Below are 18,579 nucleotides of genomic sequence, written 5' to 3'. Positions count from 1 at the left end.
GCACAGAGGGACGGGGATGGGGTTTACGGTCAGTTCATCACACGTTATTTTCTGCCGCTTCATTCTCCTCAGGGGCAGGACTCATCACACTCGTCACCTGCTCCAGTGTGGGGTCCCTCCCATGGGAGACAGTCCTCCATGAACTTCTCCAACCTGGGTCCTTCCCATGGGCTGCAGTTCTTCACAAACTGCTCCAGCGTGGGTCCCTTCCACGGGCTGCAGTCCTTCAGGAGCACACTGCTCCAGCGTGGGTCCCCCATGGGGTCACCAGTCCTGCCAGAAAACCTGCTCCAGCGTGGGCTCCTCTCTCCACAGATCCGCAGGTCCTGCCAAGAGCCTGCTCCACTGTGGGCTTCCCACGGTGTCACAGCCTCCTTCAGGCACCCATCTCTGGCGTGGGGTCCTCCACAGGCTGCAGGTAGATATCTGCTCTACCGTGGACCTCCCTGGGCTGCAGGGGGACAGCCTGCCTCACCATGGTCTTCCCCACGGGCTGCAGGGGAATCTCTGCTCCGGCGCCTGGAGCACCTCCTCCCCTCCTTCTGCACTGACCTGGGGGTCTGCAGGGCTGTTTCTCTCGCATGTTCTCTCTCCTCTCTCCGGCTGCCATTTACCTCTGTCCCAACTTTTTTTCCCTTCTTAAAAATGTTATCCCAGAGGTGTTACCACTATAGCTGATTGGCTCGGCCTTGGCCGGCGGCGGGTCTGTCTCAGAGCTGGCTGGTATTGGCTCTCTCGAACACAGGGGAAGCTTCCAGCAGCTTCTTACAGAAGCCACCCCTGTAACCCCCCCCGCTACCAAAACCTTGCCACACAAAGCCAATTCAACACCCTAGTGTAATTTTCCACTTGCAACTTCCCCAAGTACTGCTGGTGCCTATGTCTGTGCTATAATGATAGAAATTATTAATAGTCATTCTGGATTCTCCCTGTCCTATTCCCCTGTGAAGCTTGGTCAATTGGGTTTTAAAATACTTCCCAGATTAAACTTCCTGCAAAAGATCATGATGATTGACCTTCCAGGATCACATCTGTGTCCATTTTACCCAACTGCCAGAGCACTTACCTGGCAGGTAGGTTTTTATTCCTTTTCTCCCTGCTGGTTTCAAAGCAGAGACTTCACCACATACACCAGAACAGGTTTCTAATTCTCCAAATTCTTGTTTTTCTGAGAAAATTTCCCTGCATCTTTCATTTTGACATTATTTCACTAATGTTTCCCCCATGAACTCCCTAACCACTAGCTGTATACAGATTTTGCTTGGGGGAAGGTTTGATTTTGCGTTTGTTGTTGTTGGGGTTTTTTTCCCCCTGCTTTGAACATTGAACTCCAGAAGAATTTTAAACAGCAGCACTAAACAATTCTAGCAAATTTTCACTCATTTTGTTGCTTTTATTTTGCCTAGACTTTTCCCTGTAGATATCAGACATTGGATGCTATATATCAAGGTTTCCACAGAGCAGAACACCCAAGAGTTAAGCATTTCAGCACTGAGCCTTGTAATGCTGAAGTTCCTTTGCAGATTTACCTTCAGGCACCCTGTGAACTCGAGTCCCCTATAGCCTTTTATAAAAGGCTATAAAGGAAATGTAGTTTGTGAGATTCTGATAAACAAGAAAAGCTGTGTACTAAAATCTGAGCCATGTTGAAATGTGAGCCTCTGGGAATACCATTAAAAAATAAATCTAAGACAAAACCCAAACAGTTCTATAATGCTAAGATATACATTCTCTTAACACAAATAAAACTCGATTTTCAAAACTCTGAATGTGTTTTCTCTTGGTCCTGGTCTTCAGTAAGTAACACCTGAGAAAGCAATACCACAAAAATCAGGTGGTCTCTGATGAGCTAGAAATGTGTAGGTATTGGTACTCTGTTCTAGACAGTCGTGTCTTTAAATATACCTCCTCTAACAATTCTTTAGAGATAACAATAAAGAAAAAATAATTCCAGCAAGCTCTGTGATGAGATATAACAGATGGGACTGCATAATGATTTTAGCTGATGCTACACAAAAGCACTGCTCCCTGCTTCTTCTGAGCAAGGAACCCATGCTGTTGTGCAGCTTTGCTGATTTGGCTTCCAGGTGGAAGCGAGGATATGTTCCTTCCTCAGAAGAAATCCCAGCCACTATCATTTCAAAACAAAACACTCATTAGTAAGCAGGTTCTGAAAATCTCTTTGCACTGAGTTTTGGTGACTTTCCAAAAGACATTCCCAAAACTTTGAGCATTTTCTTGTTTGCCTACTCTGAACAAAACAGCAATACATTTTACTTGCAGACAGCACTGGCCAGACAGACAATGCACAAGCCAATGTACAGCCAAAATGTCCCTCTGACCCCACTCAATTTTTATCAGCATGACAGCTCATGGGGAACACACTCATTCAGATACAGAGGAGAAGTAGAACAAGGGGTCATGATCTGGAGGCTTCCCCCTACCCTGCCTGTGCGCTCATTCATCCCCGTGAAGGACTCTATTCTATTAATAATTTTTCCTATAAAAAAAATGAATCAAACTAAAATCTTTCCAGCTTGCCTCCCTCCCTCCATTTTCTTGGATCCCAAATTTTTGCATTTTTTCTAAGTACATCAAGAATGATCATTCATTCAAGATATACGTTGCTTTTTAATGCATTAAAAGCTATACTTTAGGACTTGGAAGAAAATATTTTGAACTAAAATGGAGGATTCAAAGTGAGTATTCCAGTGCTTGTTTCTCCTCCCATTTCCTTTGATGTGGTCCAGGAATAACTCAAGGGGAGTGGAGTTGCATTTTACCAAAGTTAGCATAAAAAAGGTCAGAGTCAGAAGGTCTGCAATGAATATATTGGTGCTTAATGTAGCTAGCAGAAAATGTGCAATGAATTCAGGCTATTATAGCAGAAAGGCTTCTGATGACTGTAGATTGTTTGTAATAGAGAAGCTATCAGAAGTTTGTGCCATATGCTTTTAAAGTGTCGGTCCTTTCTTAGCCTCTACTTCTGTTCCAACTGCTTCTCCCATCACACAAGTGTCCTGATCTCAACACACTTGGCAGTCAAATAGATACAATTATGTACCACAAAATCTGTGCTGCAAGTGGGATGTTCTGGTAATAACATCAGACATGAGAAAATACAGCACAGCCACAAGGCTAGAGGGACACAGCAGGCTTCAAACCCTTTGGAACAAAACAAACCATATTATTTCCATGAGCTGAACTTAAAGGAACTTAAATAAGACAACTCTTAGTAGAATAATTACTTCCACATATCTCTGATTTGTAAGTTGACAATATATTTTCTTTAACAGAAGTCTGTTTCTTCAGGTTTTTACTGTCATACGTACCTGAGATCAAAGGCAGAAGCTGACCTTTAGATATTGACTGAGGTGACAGTGTAGGAATGGGCTGTGAAGAGACATTAATGAGGATCTTCATTATTTCTTCTGCTACACAGGGTAGGGCAGGCACGCAGAAGTCATTCTGCAAAATGTTGATTACCAATGGCATTGAACAAGCTCATACGTATCAAAGATAATTCTCGTATCCCAGATGAAGCTTTTATTAATGGCTGCTATAAAGACCTTGAGGTGTTTTGGTTTTTTTCTTTGCCAGGTAGCTTCTCTTGAGAGAGAATAAACATGAACTCAGTAGTGCCAGTTACCTAGCTGGGATTGAATTCTTAGTTACAGTGAGGTCTTCTCACATTGCTGCAATAAGGTGGGGGTATCATACCTGCCTTAGGTCCCTTTATACAGCCAGAGGTATTAAAGGCACCACAGAGTGAATGTGAATCCAGCCTTTTTTAATCAGTGCATTCCTTCTCACAGAACCAACATATTTAAAACAACTCTGACACACTTTGCTATGCTTGCCTCTCCAAGTGCCCTCCTTTTCCCCTTCACCTGTAAACTTCCTAAATGCACTATGAATACCTGCTGCCTTTTTTCTTTCTGTTTCATCCTAGTGTCTCCCCAATTCATTTTATTCCAATAACATTTAAATCAAATTATTGTTGTCAATAGAAGCTGCCTAAATATCTGTTTCTGAGGGAAGGTATGAGGTAGGTGTCTAAGCCTCCATTATAGACAATGAATTGAATTAGTACAGTCAGTGGAGCCTAGAGAGAAATTCAGCTGACAAGAAGCTTAATTCAGTTGACTACAATGTAGGTACTGAGTGATATTTTAGATGCTCTAAGGAATGTGAGACACACTGTCATTAGGCTGTCAGATATGACAAAGTACCTACAAGACACCACCTTTATCCTTGAGCAGTAGATGGAGACCAGGTAAGATACTACAGAGCATCTCAGATAGCCCTAGATGCCAACATCTAGGCACCTGTATCCTGCCCTGGGTGTCTATTTCACAGTCAAATATGTCCTTTAAGCTATATTTAGACTCACGTTGCAGCTTTTTTGTTTTCTTTTAGAAAAAAAGCTATAACTCTGTTATCCTAATTTATCTTACAAATTTTGAAACTAGGAAGCCCTTCACATTAGTAAAGTGAAGAGCTGACTGAAGGAGGCAGGAAGAAAATTCTTTGCCAGGATAAACACTAGAGACAGTTGTCTTGTATCAGTTATTCAGAAGAAGATGAAGGAGAAAAGGCTTCATGTTGGAGATCAAATGCAAACTCTGGGCAGATCTGTTCTGACTAACGTAGGACCATGGAGCACAGAACCAGTCTACATCTCGTCTGCTAAACAAAGCTGCCCCAGGACATGTTCCCTGGTCCTTTACCTTACTGGTGTAGCATGAACATACCCATACATTATCTTACCATTTATAGCAAGGTAACTACATCCAAACTGTGGAGAATAGTTCCTGTCCTGTGTTACTTCCCAAATGGTGCCTGAAATTGTGTGACTTGCTAGTCGCCTGCCTATCAAAACCAATCAGACCCTAACAGTTTAAAAACGCGATCAAGTTCCTTTGTTTAACCACATAGTGCTGACATCCAAGGCATAAAAGGAACACACAGAGATGACAAAAGCATTGCAAAGAAACCAAGTGAATTTTTTGCATCAATTTTTGCTGTAGAAGAAATGGGGTAGATTCCCACATGAGAACCCTTGTGGGGGATGGAGGGACTGAGCAGTGAATTTCTCTGAAATGGAAGGAACAGAGGAAGTGAGCATGGTACAAGTAGACCAAATGAACTCCAATAATTCACCAAAAGCAGAGAGAATCCATCAAAGTATTCAAAAAGATCTGAAGGACAGAACAGCTGAGCTACTAACAGCAGTGTGTAACCTCTCACCTAAAACTTCCTTGATACCTGAGGAATGAAGGCAAGCAAACATGACGCCAATCTTTAGAAGAAATTTCTGGGAAGGTCAGGAGAACTACAGATGAGTAGTAGTAAAAGATGAGAGCTGAACAAGACAAAGCAGTAGAAGCTATTATAAAAAAAACAGATGTGAAAAATAAGCTCTGAGAAGAGTCACCTGTAAAGGGGACACTTGCCTTGCAAACCTCTTGCAGTTCTTTGAATGAGCCAGCTGAGCTGGCACATAGATAAAGATGAATTATCTGAATTTCCCCAATCCTTTTGATAAAGTCTCTCACCAAAAGCTTCTGAAGAAATTAAGCAGTCACAACAGAAGTGAACATTTTCTAGCAGAAGACAAAATGTGCTAGCTATTAATATGGCTAAATGGCTAAAAGATAAACAGTTAAGGTTTCTGGAGAGAGGTCAACAGTAATAGAGGGCTGTGCTGTTTAATAGTTTTATTTTTAAAAATGGAAAAGCAAGTGAGCTGTGCCATGAAAAAGTTGCATGATGTTACAAAGTTATTCATGCTAGAAGAACAGGGTCTAAATGTGGAGAATTACATAGACCTTTACAAGATTCAGTACTCATGCAACTAAATGTAAATGAAATTCAGTGTCATTTAACATAAAGCAATGCACATGGGGAAGAACAATCCTAGTTTCTCATTAAAAATGATGACCTCTGAGCTGAGCATTACTGCTTGGGAGTGAGACCTTGGGATCATGATAGATAGCTCCTTGAAAACATCAGCTCAGTAATAGTCAAAAAACCCCAAACCAAACCAAACAAAAAAAACCCCTAACCTTCCCCCAACTGCTAAGAATTATTAGTAGAACCAAAAAAAAAAAAAAAAAAAGAGAACAAATATCACTATGCACTATACAAATCCATTATTCACTCATCAGGAACACTGTGTGCATTTCTGGTTTGTTTGTCTAAGGAAGGGCATATTCAAGCTTGAAGATATTTAGAAAAAGAAGAAAAGGATGATCAACCATGTAGAAGAGTTTCCATATGTGGAATGATTGAGTAGGCTGGGGGTTTTCAAACCTGAAGAAGAGATTACCTAGGGGAGTATGACAGAGATGTACAAACCATACATGGCATAGAGACAGTGGAGATGAATTAGCTGTTTACTATCTCTTCCTGTATGTGTTTAATCCCAAAAGGAACTCAGATTTTTGGACTGAAAGATTTTACAGTTTAGATCAGACTAAAGAGTTAATCAGTGTAAAAAGGGCTGCCTAATATTCTTCATTTATTTTGCCTTTTTAGATCTCAATTTTGCAACACTTAAAAGATGCCCATTTTATTTTTGTGGAGAGATAAAATGGACATATAATTCTTTGCATATTTCTTTTATACAAAAGTCCAATATTTGGGCACTAGGCATCATAGAATGTGCTACATTAAGCTTATATTATGCAGCATCCTTTTGTGTGATGGAGCCACACTGAATTATACAGGAAAATGGGAGTGACGAAGCATTATTACTAATAGATTATTATATCATTCTTCAACTTTCCATACTTCTGAAATAATTCTAAAAGCAGAAATAAACCATGAAGGAACACTGTATTTGAGAAAGAAAAATACGGAAAAAATATGCAGCATGAGAAAAGAGGAAATAGTATGTTGGTGACTGTGCACATCTGCCTTTGTGGATTGCTACAGCTATGTTATAGCTACGTTAGAGAGGTTCTGTTGCTCTATCTGTGATGCTCCAGGGTATAATAAATATTATAGGCAGAGCTAATAGTTTTTATTAGATCAACAGGTATGCTCAGAAAAAGCAGAAAAGCTTTCAGGCACACAAGCCCTACAGATATGAGAGAAGCAGATGGAAGTCTGCTTCCAATGTTTTAATAAAGCATTGACTTCCTACGAGCTCTACCTGCTAAAACCTAGACTCAAGTCAGAGCTTCTGGAGCTCAGCAGATGTACACAAATGCTCCAGGGAACAGATGATCAGTGTGGCTATCTCCAAAGCCAGCAGAAAATATGGAGGTAAAAAGAATGATGAAAGGTTTCATGGAATGGAAGGAGAATCAAACAAAAATGTTTCCTGAATTCCGCCCATTCTAAACTCATCCCCTCCATACTCTTTTTTCTAGCAGAAGGCATCTTGCACTTTCCCATTAATCTTTCTGAGATTGTCCTGAAGACTAAAGACACTCACTCTCTGTTCTTTCAAATATGACTGTGATGGAGATGATACAAGAAACCTGAACATTATCTTAAAGAAATTACACAGGGGAAAAAAACTACAAAAAAAAAAACAACAAAAAAACCCAACACACAACCAAAAATGCAGACAGGGAAAGAAGGCAAAATAAAATGTATTTGTGCTCAAGAAGAGCTATACAACAGCCGGGGTTTTGTTAGAACAACAGTTGTAGCTGAGGATTTGTGGCTCACAAACAGATATGTGTGAAATCTTTTCAGAAAGAAACATTACTTGGTCCTTTTTATGTTCAATTTTATATATTTCTGCCACAGAACTAACTTTTTACTACTAAGAGTAGTCACAATATTCACACTTCTAAAGCTAATCCTTTGATTTGACATCAAATTTATGAATGCAAATTGCATACAAACACTGAAACTTATACAAAAAAATGCTTGTCAAATACCATGAGAAGTAAACAAGAACATCGTAATTCTAATAGGGTTTTTCAGCACAATTCTTTTTCATAGGATTGCCAGGTGGGATGATGCATTATGCCACACTGATGGAAAGGGAAAACATTACCCCTGACCTGAGGTACACACCGTAGGCACCATGTTTTCACTGTAGATAAGTTCTTACACTTTTCAGAGCATTAAACTGTTTAAATTAACCTTTGAAGTTTCTTTGCACATATTTGTCCATAAGCTGTTTAAGCTGCTACAGCTCAGTGCAACAATGAAAGGCAGAACTGTAAACAACATATTTACTGTCGGCATTTCCCCTCCATCTAGTCCTCTAGGCTTTTGTTACTTTCCATCCATGTGAATGACAAAGATTTAGCCCTTTCAGAATTACACTATTTTGTATAATAAAAGCCATGTAATAAAAAACAGACAGCTATATTTATTGATTTTACTCTATTGATGCTTTCTTTTGAAGTGCAAAATTTTCATCATTCCAGATCAAGAAAATCTCACACCAAAATGCAAGCCTGAGCAATCCCATTCTTCATATTTTGCACCTGTATTCTTGACTCATGAAGATGAAGACAGGATTTCTCCATATGCATCTGTCTCCCTCTCCTGCATCCTCCCTGTGAAATAATAGTTCCCTCTCAGGACATGATATGGCTCAAAAAATGGTGTTTTGGGGAAAAATCTCTTTGTATTTTTGCCCACGGTTGACGTGGCTCCCTATTATGACAGACTTAAGTTGAAGTGATTCCCATCTGTCTAACTGCATGGTCTGCTACACGCCCCTTGCAAGAAGGGGTTTCCTTGCTTCACAAACATATGCATTAAAAACTTATGGGACTTTTTCCTATACTTCCCATATTTTTTAATATGGGACATAGGATGTAAGGCTGAAATAGTCAATTCTCTTGCTACCCATTCCCTTCCTAGTTCTGCTCCTTACAAGCACAGAAATGTCTCTTGGGCATCAGTAGCAGTGGGCAAGAAGGACAGATTCCCCGTCAGCTTTCCATTCTCCAGGCTGAGCCAAGCCCACTCTCGCAGCAGTGGCGGATCCCCCAGATCACTGGTTGTCTTTTAGTAAACATCACCACAGGCCAGTGGCTAGTTGAAGTCTGGCATGGTCTGTCTACCAGCGTTACAAATTCCTTTTGTGGATTGCTGCAGGGATCCTGGCATATTATTATGATGGAGACATTAATGCTAGATGCTGCCCTAACACACGGAGTTCAATAGGACAGTGAAACTGTAAATGAAGACAGACTTCAAATGGGTTAGTCACTATGGAAAAGTAAGAAAGTGCATACCATTTTTGATAAAAATTGAACTTCAGCAGCTTTAAATAACTTGTCTGAGGTCAGAATGAACTGAATTATGAAATAAGGCTAGTGAAATGTCAACCCTAATTAGGGGTTGTCGTTAAAATAATAGTACCACAGATGAAAAATACATATTCAAAGAGTTCAGTGATAAATGCTAACCAGGGAAAACATATTTGGATACTATGATGTTTTGATGATACTATTTGGAGATAAGTCTTGAAGAACAGCTGCTTTCAGAATAATTTGCTTGATAATTAAGATCGTTTTACGTAAGTATCACTAATGCCACAACAAAAGATAACACAGAAGATAAAGGGACTTCTTGCTATGAGGAATTTACAGACTAAGTGCTCAAATTAATTTCTAAGTCCCCTTTTTTCGATTATGAATAAAATTAATATAGAAATAGTCAGTGAGCAAGGGCACTGTGTCGCAGTAGTTCAAAAGCGTTTCATTTTAGTTTCCATTTCAGAGCAGTCTAAGCAATTAAATTAAAATGCTGCAAAAAATCTCAAATGGCATTTTGTGTTGTTCTGTAAATGTATGCTTTCATATTTTATTTTAGGGTTATTTGGGAGAAGGGTCATCACTAAAATAATTTAATTACATGCTCTTGAATTCTATGGCATATTCTTTTCCTGGTTTTATAATTGCAAATTTGTGTATACAGCTCAGGAATACTTTTGTGAAAACTGAACCTGAAATATCTACTTTGGTGCCCCGGAGTAGCTGATAACCAAACTGTTCCCTCAAGTGTCACATCTTCCTGAAAGCTGCTTCTGCACTGATGGATTATTTCATTCATTTGTTCATTCAAAAGATCAATGTTAATCTTCTTTCTCAAGGAGATGAGTAAAGAGATGAACATGGCTCTTGGCAGCCTTTTCAGTGCTGCCACTCTTGCTCATTTCTATACAAACACAGGTAAGACTTTGTTCACCAATGTCAGTATTACAGACACATCAACCCAGAAGCTTCCCTTGTTAAAATATTTTTATTTATATATATATATATATTCATTGAGAATAGAGGGGGGCTGTAGAAATGAATTTTGCTTCTGGATTACATCAATCTATGGTGTAAGATCCATGTCAGATGAGAGCTAGGCTGACAATCAGACTGAAATTTCATGAGAGGCTCACATGAAGTTTGAACCTTATATGAAAAAAAATTAATTCTTCTGGTATTCAGAGATTTTCATATTCAAGATTATTTCTTTTCCCTCTAAATCAAATTATAATAAAAGCATTCAAAGTATATTTAGATGGCTTTTTGATTGAATTTGTTTCTCAGTTTGAAAGGGAGAAATACACTCTTAGCTTTAGCTGCTGTCTTGTTTCTTTTATATTTACTTATTGAGGGGCATTTATGCCTATCAGTGTAAAAGAGTGCTTACTTTTCATATTGATCCCAGAATTGTTACTGTATAAATGGGAATTGCCTCATCTCAATTGCCTCATCTTAAATACAATTTAAAATAAGTAGTATTGAAGAGGAGAAGGAGAAAGAGCAAGAGAACAAGAACTGGTATGAACAGAAATATCTGGAGGGATACTGTATTTCCCTTTTAACCTGGCCAGACCCAGGTGTACACACTTTCCAATTAGCTAGAACAAACCATAGAAAGAAATCTTGCTTTCAGGCTCACTGGAAAAATTTGGTAGTCTAGGTATCCTTAACCACATACTTTGGAATACAGCTACAAACTCTGAGGGTAATTGGGTGTGAAAAGGCTGTCACATCTAGCTGGAACTTGGGTCACTTTGGGATGTCACACTCCAGCACAGAGCTGGAGTGTTGGATTAGTGAACACTGACAGTTGTTACTTAACAACTAGAGTTTTATAATCCGGGGGGGGGGGGGGGGGGGGCAACAAACCAACCACGTGTTGGTGTTACATTATGTAAAGGAAACTCTTTAACCTCCAGTACCCACAATGTGTTCCTATTCCATTTGATGCAATGGCTTTAACCTTTGCTAAAATGCAAAAGTGATTTGGTCCATATTAATTAAATCATGAATGCCCCACTAATGTGCTAAGCCCCTCATGAGTTTCACTGTGTTGAATCTCACCAGACTACACTGCCCTGACAACATACAAAGTTATTTTGTCCTGGTGCAGAGCAGTGACACCTCTTACAGAACCACCGGCGAGTCTCTGCTAATAAAAGGAACAGGGCTGGGACATGGGTGCGGGGACTTGATCATCCGCGCTGTTAAACTGTCAGGCTGCTCCCTCACCACTTCGGGCACCGTTCAGAAGTTAGCAGAGGCTGGGCAGCAATTCCAACGTGCAGGCTTCATGCTTTTAAGGGTAAAAGGATTTAGTAGTACACATATGGGCTATTCTATGCTACGGAATGGTCCCACGCTTGTTTAATTTCCCGGTACAGACATAGCCACAAGGTCTGCTTCTCTCCACCCCCTCAACAGCTGGCTACCTAGCTAGTTATTTTGCTTTCCTTTTAAAATCCTCCTTTCAAAACCTCTTCTGAAAGTTGTCAAAATGGGTCTTACCTGTTTAAAAACAGGCTTGAGACCTGGACTCATCATACTGTGGTGAGATTTCTTAAAACAGTAGAATGGGTATGAACCCGAATGTAAGAAAACGAGCTCAATTGCTACCTTCACCAAGGATGCTATTTGAGACACTGAGGAAATTAATTAGATTGTGGATAAACCTTGTGTAGAACAAGATAAATCTGAAAATAGATTATATTCTTTGTATATTTCTCTTGAATAAAATATATGATAATATTGATATACATTGGCAGCACTAATAATACAGATGTGGTTTTGTATTCTTGTATTAAACAATCCCTAATATTTTAATGATTTTTTTTTCTGATTAGTTATTTTCTGGACATTAGAAAGTGTAACATATGGTCTAAATCAACTACAAAAAGTATTTTTAATTTTTTTAACTGTTTAAAAGGCTGTATGAGGGATTTTCATGGAATAAACCCATCAATGATCTCCACCAAAAGAGAAGCAATAGGACTTCAGTGATCTAAATTCTATTATGCTTTTAAATTCTTTAGGAAAAAACTTATATTGCTGGTGAAAGATAATCTAAGATTTAGCAGATGGTCCTAGTTGTGATTTACAGACAATCTCTGTTAAAAATGCATATATTTTTCCAAGTCTGAATTTCTCCACCTAAAATTTCAGTGACAGAGGAGTTTGTTGTCCTTATTTTGTGTATGTTCCACACAATAAATTTAAAATATTTAAGTAATTAAAGCAAAACATACTTGTACTTGTTTTAGTCTCTGAGAGGTAAATCCAGAGACTAAAAATCCAGTTGTGTGGATTCCCTACACCTGCAGCCTGGAGAGTTGAACTGAACCTTTGTGACAAGAGGAGAGAAACTTCATTTATTTCTAAATTAATTCCTCCACCCCAAGAGGCAGAGCATAGCCTGCACACCGTACTTATGCCATGCATCTGGTTGTAAGGCACTCATTTGTCCTTTATACTTCTGATTTCTCTTCCATGAGTTTTTGTTTACACGTACGAAGGGAAGAAGAAGCAAAGCAGGTTTTGTGTTAACTTTGTATATTCCAAGTGATGCAAAACAACTGTAGTATAGCAGTTAATCTACTCCAAAGTGTGCTGTGATGATACTCTGCAATACTGACTCGGACTACCTTCACATCAATCAAGTGTGTAATCTGAGCCAGACCACTGATTAGTTTGGGAAATGGTGAATAATAATAAATATAATTAAAAACCATGTTTGGACTCAGCTCAGAGACATAGCAAGAACATGACAGTAATTACTCATCAGCACTTTCACCTGCAACTATATGCAAAAAGATTTGTGTTTTATTAGGTATAGCAGGTCTTCCAGGAAAGGAGTGAGGCACCTTGACAGCCCGTGCACGGGAGAGTCAGAGCTGTCCCGGGCATGCAGTGCACATTCAATGGATAAACAGAGGATTTCATTTTCTAGTGCCTGTCGATCTCAGACCTTTCACAAACACAGATATTGCTTTTAAGGATAAAAACAGTGAATTATTTAAATCTAAGAAACTGGCTGCCAGTTATGCATGTTAATTGCTTATCAATAATAGTTTCTCTTAAATATATTGTGTTTACAGGGGATAACTGGTAGCTACCCCACCATCACCACTAGTGTCTCTGTTAATTCTCTATTAAGTTTGTTCTGCAATTACTGATTTTCCAGGTGAGTTGATAAACAACCGAAAGCCCAACAGCTACAGTGAGATTCCTGAGTCATTCTCTTCTGTTAATAATGTCGGAAAACAATCCAGAAGGCTAACAAATTCTTATAGTAAACTTGGGGGTTTTTGCATCCTCTTTTACTAGAAATAAAAATTACTTGAATTTTAGGATGTTAATATTGGAATTAGAGCATGATCTTGGTAGAGATAAAAATCTTGCTATTGACTGCATCTCTGAAACGGCAAATCACAGACAGAAAATAATTTTTCATAGCCAGGTACGAATTTTGTCCTGTTCCTTTCTCTAAAAGTTTGAAAAATGTATGAAATACTAAGTAAAGAGCTTCTTTCTATGATCTACTCTAATAAAAAGTTTGCAAAAATTCATGTATAAATTATGACCATTTTAAATATATATATTTTAAAAAAAGGAATACCATAGTATCTCTTGCATTTCTATGCCAATCTTGCTTGGTAATATTTTGTAATTCGGGGGGGGAGAAAAAAAAAGATCAGAAAAAGCTGAGAGCTTCATATCCTGCTAGAATAGAGAGGGCAAACCAATTTCCAAGAAATAATCAGAACTAGAGATAAAGCTGGCAGGTTAACCTGCTTCACCCTTTTTGCTGTGCTACAGGACAGTGAAAATGGGAATGGGGGGTGGGGAGAGGAGAGGGAATAGAAAAGAGGTTTGCAAAAACCAGGCAAAGGACTGTACATGCTGAGCACCTGGATCTCAGACAGTCACAGATGCAAACTAAACAATGCTGTGGCTCTTTTACAGCCTTCCTAAACACTAAGTAACAAAACCTTAAAAGCAAACAAAACCCCTGATTGATAATATTATCCCTTCAGTAAACAAGGGTCCAAGAAAATATATAAGTTGAAGGGTTTTGACATTCTCAGTGCTTTCCCTGACGTTAAACTGGAAGAGTTCTTGCAAATGCTGTATTTGATGAGACAGGACCCACATGTCCTCTTTTGGGTTTACACCATGGATGAGGAATAAACAGCTGGCTTTGGTTTTTACTTTTTAATGTAAAATTATCAACACATCATTTCTGGTTTAGTATAAGTTCAAATATATGGTGAGTATGGACTGAGGTTCCAGAGCAGGAAACTACTTCTTACCATAAAACTGGAGTGATGGAGTGATGTACTCCAAAAGTGTCAGACAATAACACTACAGAAGTTAAGAATGTGTATGAAACACATAGCCTTTATAAAATCTGACTGGTTTGACATCTTTTCATCTTAATTTGGGAGGAATTAGCTTACAAATTGAAGGCAATAATGGAGCTGAAGATAGCAATCTTTCAGGGAAAAAACATTACTAATTATTCAAATACACATTTTCAACTTTTATCTCACTTTACCTTTTACCTCGGTTTCAAAAAAGGCATGGTGACATTTAGGAAGTAGTTAATATTTACATATAGCTTGACAAAACTGGATCCCAGTACATAGATAACCAGAATATATCAGCATCATTTATTTACCTGAATCAGTCTTTCCCCAATTCACTCCTACCAGACTGTAAACTCCTAAGGACAGGGGCTGTGGTTCCAGCTCCTCATTTACTTCTGCAAAACATGGAATAATAATGTCTACCCACACAGCTGTACTACTTTTCCCTTCTATTTTCTCTTTTTAGAGGACCACCAAGGTTTTCTTTTCTACTCTCACTGGTTATGCACTAGCATTAGTTCCCTGGAGTCTAGAAAGTGATTTCTGGGTTGCAGTGGAGTTAGCCAAAAGCCAGGCTCATTAATTCCTATAAACTACTTGAGTGAACCATTTCTCCTACACTAGGACTGTTCCTTCCATTATGATAAGACAAATTTTAAATGTCACGTGTAACATTTTATTTTTGTGTGAAATATTAAATTTCAGCAGATATAAAGGATCAAATTAAAGCCTGCTCTAATTTAACTGATTTCACCAAAAGCTCATCAAAGTTCAATTTGGTTTTGATCTTCAAACGCTAGAAGAGATTGGTGTGATTACATGGACTCACATCATGGAAAATATATATATATATCTCTCAAAGTGTGTAAGTAAATTACATGGTTATTCTTGCATTTTAAGATACACTGAATCACAAAGCAGTTTTTAAAGGTTTAGGGTTTTTTTTTCCAGAAAATACTGGTTTATTGGAACTGAAACTTTTTGCCAGTGTGTGCTCTTTCCCAATGCTTTCATTGGGACAATTTTCACAAAAAAAAAATTTGAGTTACACAGCTCCCAACATAAAAACCTATCCATCACTTATATTTTGATTTTTTGAACGCTTTTTGGAGATGTGAGAAAATCCACCTACATTCCATTAAGTCAACTGATGTTACATCTACGTGAAAGGATTTTGGTACCCTCTCTCTTTTCTCCCCATACCCAAGAATGAAAATAACCTTCATTTAATCACAATTCAGAGTAGGACTCTTTTTTTGAAATGTCAAGGTTTTACAAGACTATTTTCCACTGAGACCAATAAGCAACATGAAAAGTTTTTAAGAGGAAATTAATGGTACTGTGAAAACACACATATCAATATGGGGAATATGTATATCAGGGGAGGATAAGTTTCTCATTCCCTTCACTCAAGTAGTACGTTTATTGTCCATGGAGGATAGTAAACTAATTGGGAACATATCGCTCTTGCTGACTCCAGAGATACTTCCCTTTTTAGTGAAGGTTTAAAACGTATCATGAGAACAAAAGCTTTAGACTTGGAGTCTACATTTTACATATATTCACAGTAAACTGGAGAACATTTTATACTTTCCACCTGAGACACACAAATACTGAACAGGTATTTCCTACATTTTTGCGGCAGAGAAGATTTCCACCAGTACAACATGGAAGTTGCTTGCACTAGGACTGTAGTTTCAGAATTTCAGTACCCATTACATTGTTAGAAATGTTTGCAGAAGAACAATCAAGAATTTTTATTTTCCATTTTCAGGTTTTTTAAAATTCAAGTGATTATAGTAGATAGACAACTGAATTATTTGACCAACTTTTTGTGCAACTGTGCTGCCTCACTATACAAATTAAATGTGTAGATAAATCAAATAGGACAATATGGGTTTATTTTGGGCTCAGTTTTCATCCTAACAGCATCAGTATATATCTTTTCTGTGCATTTTATTTACCGAATCGGATGAACAATTACCATGCAATGGTTATTAGGCCATACAGACAATAGTTTCCCAACACCAATGCTCAGATCCAGGGCACTGTTTGATTTGTTTGCATAGAAGTAACTTCTGGGTCCCAATCATTCTCAGGATCTCTACTGATGGTGAAAATAAAATCCCAGTGGATGACTGTTCCATGCCAATGGGTGCTCTTTGACAGTCAATATTACTTTTCTTTAGAACAATTCTCCTCCAGAACTCTGAAGGGGAAACAGAACAGAACAGAAACCAATCTGAACAGACACCAGGAGAGGAAATAGCCAGAAGACTTCTGCCACCTACGCACACATTAACCTTTTTACAGCTTTTGCCTGACTCACTGATATTTAACATGTCTTTTCTTATATTCTGGGATTCCTTTATTGCATGGAAATGCATGTCAGAGAAGATCTTGGAAAGAGAGGTTCAGCAGAAGTACTGCATTTATCTGTCTGTCCCTTAAGGACCTCTTTCAATGCCCACCTGATTACATTACCTTGCACATTAGCATGGTGTGTCCTTTCTTTCAGATGAATTGGTACTTTTGCCATTTGCACGTAATTACGTAAACCAGGTTGTTCTTAGCTTCAAAAGAAAAAAATAATCTATCTACCTAGAACATTTACTACTTTGCACCCTCTTCACATATTATCTGATCAAAAAACAGGTATGATAGATATGCCTTTCACTTTTTTGTCAAAGTAATGCTCATTCGACCCTTTGCAATTTTCCAGCAGTCCCAGGAGTGCAGTACAAGAAAATGAAGGATAGCGGCATGAATCACAGCTAATGTAATCTGAAAAAGACAGAAGTGAATGCTTAGGAATTTTCCTTTTGTTTCAAGCATTTGAACTTCATTTATCCACAAACACAAGAAGATGGACTTGCCACTTCCTTTCACCTTCAAGGACAAAAGCAAAAGTAAGGGCTTCTTCCTTTAGAAAGAGGTTTATAGTGATACCCTCACCTACTTCTGGTGACCTTTTAAGGAAATTTAATTTTGAATCCTGTCCAGCCAGAAAATGCTGTGCTGTACATTCACTAACTGGACATTCTGTTTCTTTTTGTCACCTGAGACATCAGAGCTTTTCTAGGAAGACAGGATTGCCACATTACCTTTTCTTTGGTGAACATTTGGATGTTTTTCCATCACAATTTTAAGTTACCCTTCCAGAATATTACTTTAGAAATATAAGCAGGTTTGTGTGTCTGAAACCAGAGCATTCAGCACTAAAAACTTCCTAAATTCTCAAAAGGAATAATTATTAATGATCTAGTCAAGAATCTGCTTTTGAAGTAATTCCTTTAATACCCATGATATTTTGTTTGGTACGAAATTCATGATAAAAGTTTATGTATGGATATCAAGGGGATCATGCAAAATGAGAGGGCTTAATTGTTGCAACTTAGTGAAAGTGCATAATGCAAAGACACAAGTTTCATGATTAGTTAATCACTTTCCATCTCAGAATTCAGACATTCCCATCCTTAAAAATAGCCCTTTGACCTATTTTTTATAATCCTTGTCTCTAACAACTTCAACTTCATTTAGCATCCCATTGTATTCGCTGCCTTTCTCTACAGAACCTCTCTTGCTCTTTTCTCTCTCACCCGTTTTGCTCTCTAGCTACTGGTAGTAGCCCTACAGTTTTTATTTTCTTCTTGCCTTTTCTGCCCCTGACTTCTTCCATGCTGTGCTCTGTTCCCGGGAATAACGATCAGTGGTACTGAGACAGACTCTCCATTCAAACCCTAGCAATAAAGCTTCATCTATTGCAAAGCTTGCCAAACCCTGATTCATATAAATATCACCTCATCACTTACAAAGTTTTCAACTAAACCCTGTAAATCTTCTCACTGAGAGCTCGTCTACTATTTGATATAGGCAATGAATCTATATGTGTGCCCATCGTGTTATGTAGCACACTACCATTACCTAACAAATCCAAATAATTGATAATATGTATGAGTTAGACACTATATTCA

Source organism: Harpia harpyja, chromosome 15, assembly GCF_026419915.1.
Source record: "Harpia harpyja isolate bHarHar1 chromosome 15, bHarHar1 primary haplotype, whole genome shotgun sequence".
Lineage (NCBI taxonomy): Eukaryota > Metazoa > Chordata > Aves > Accipitriformes > Accipitridae > Harpia > Harpia harpyja.
Note: the sequence above shows the minus strand (reverse complement) of the source record.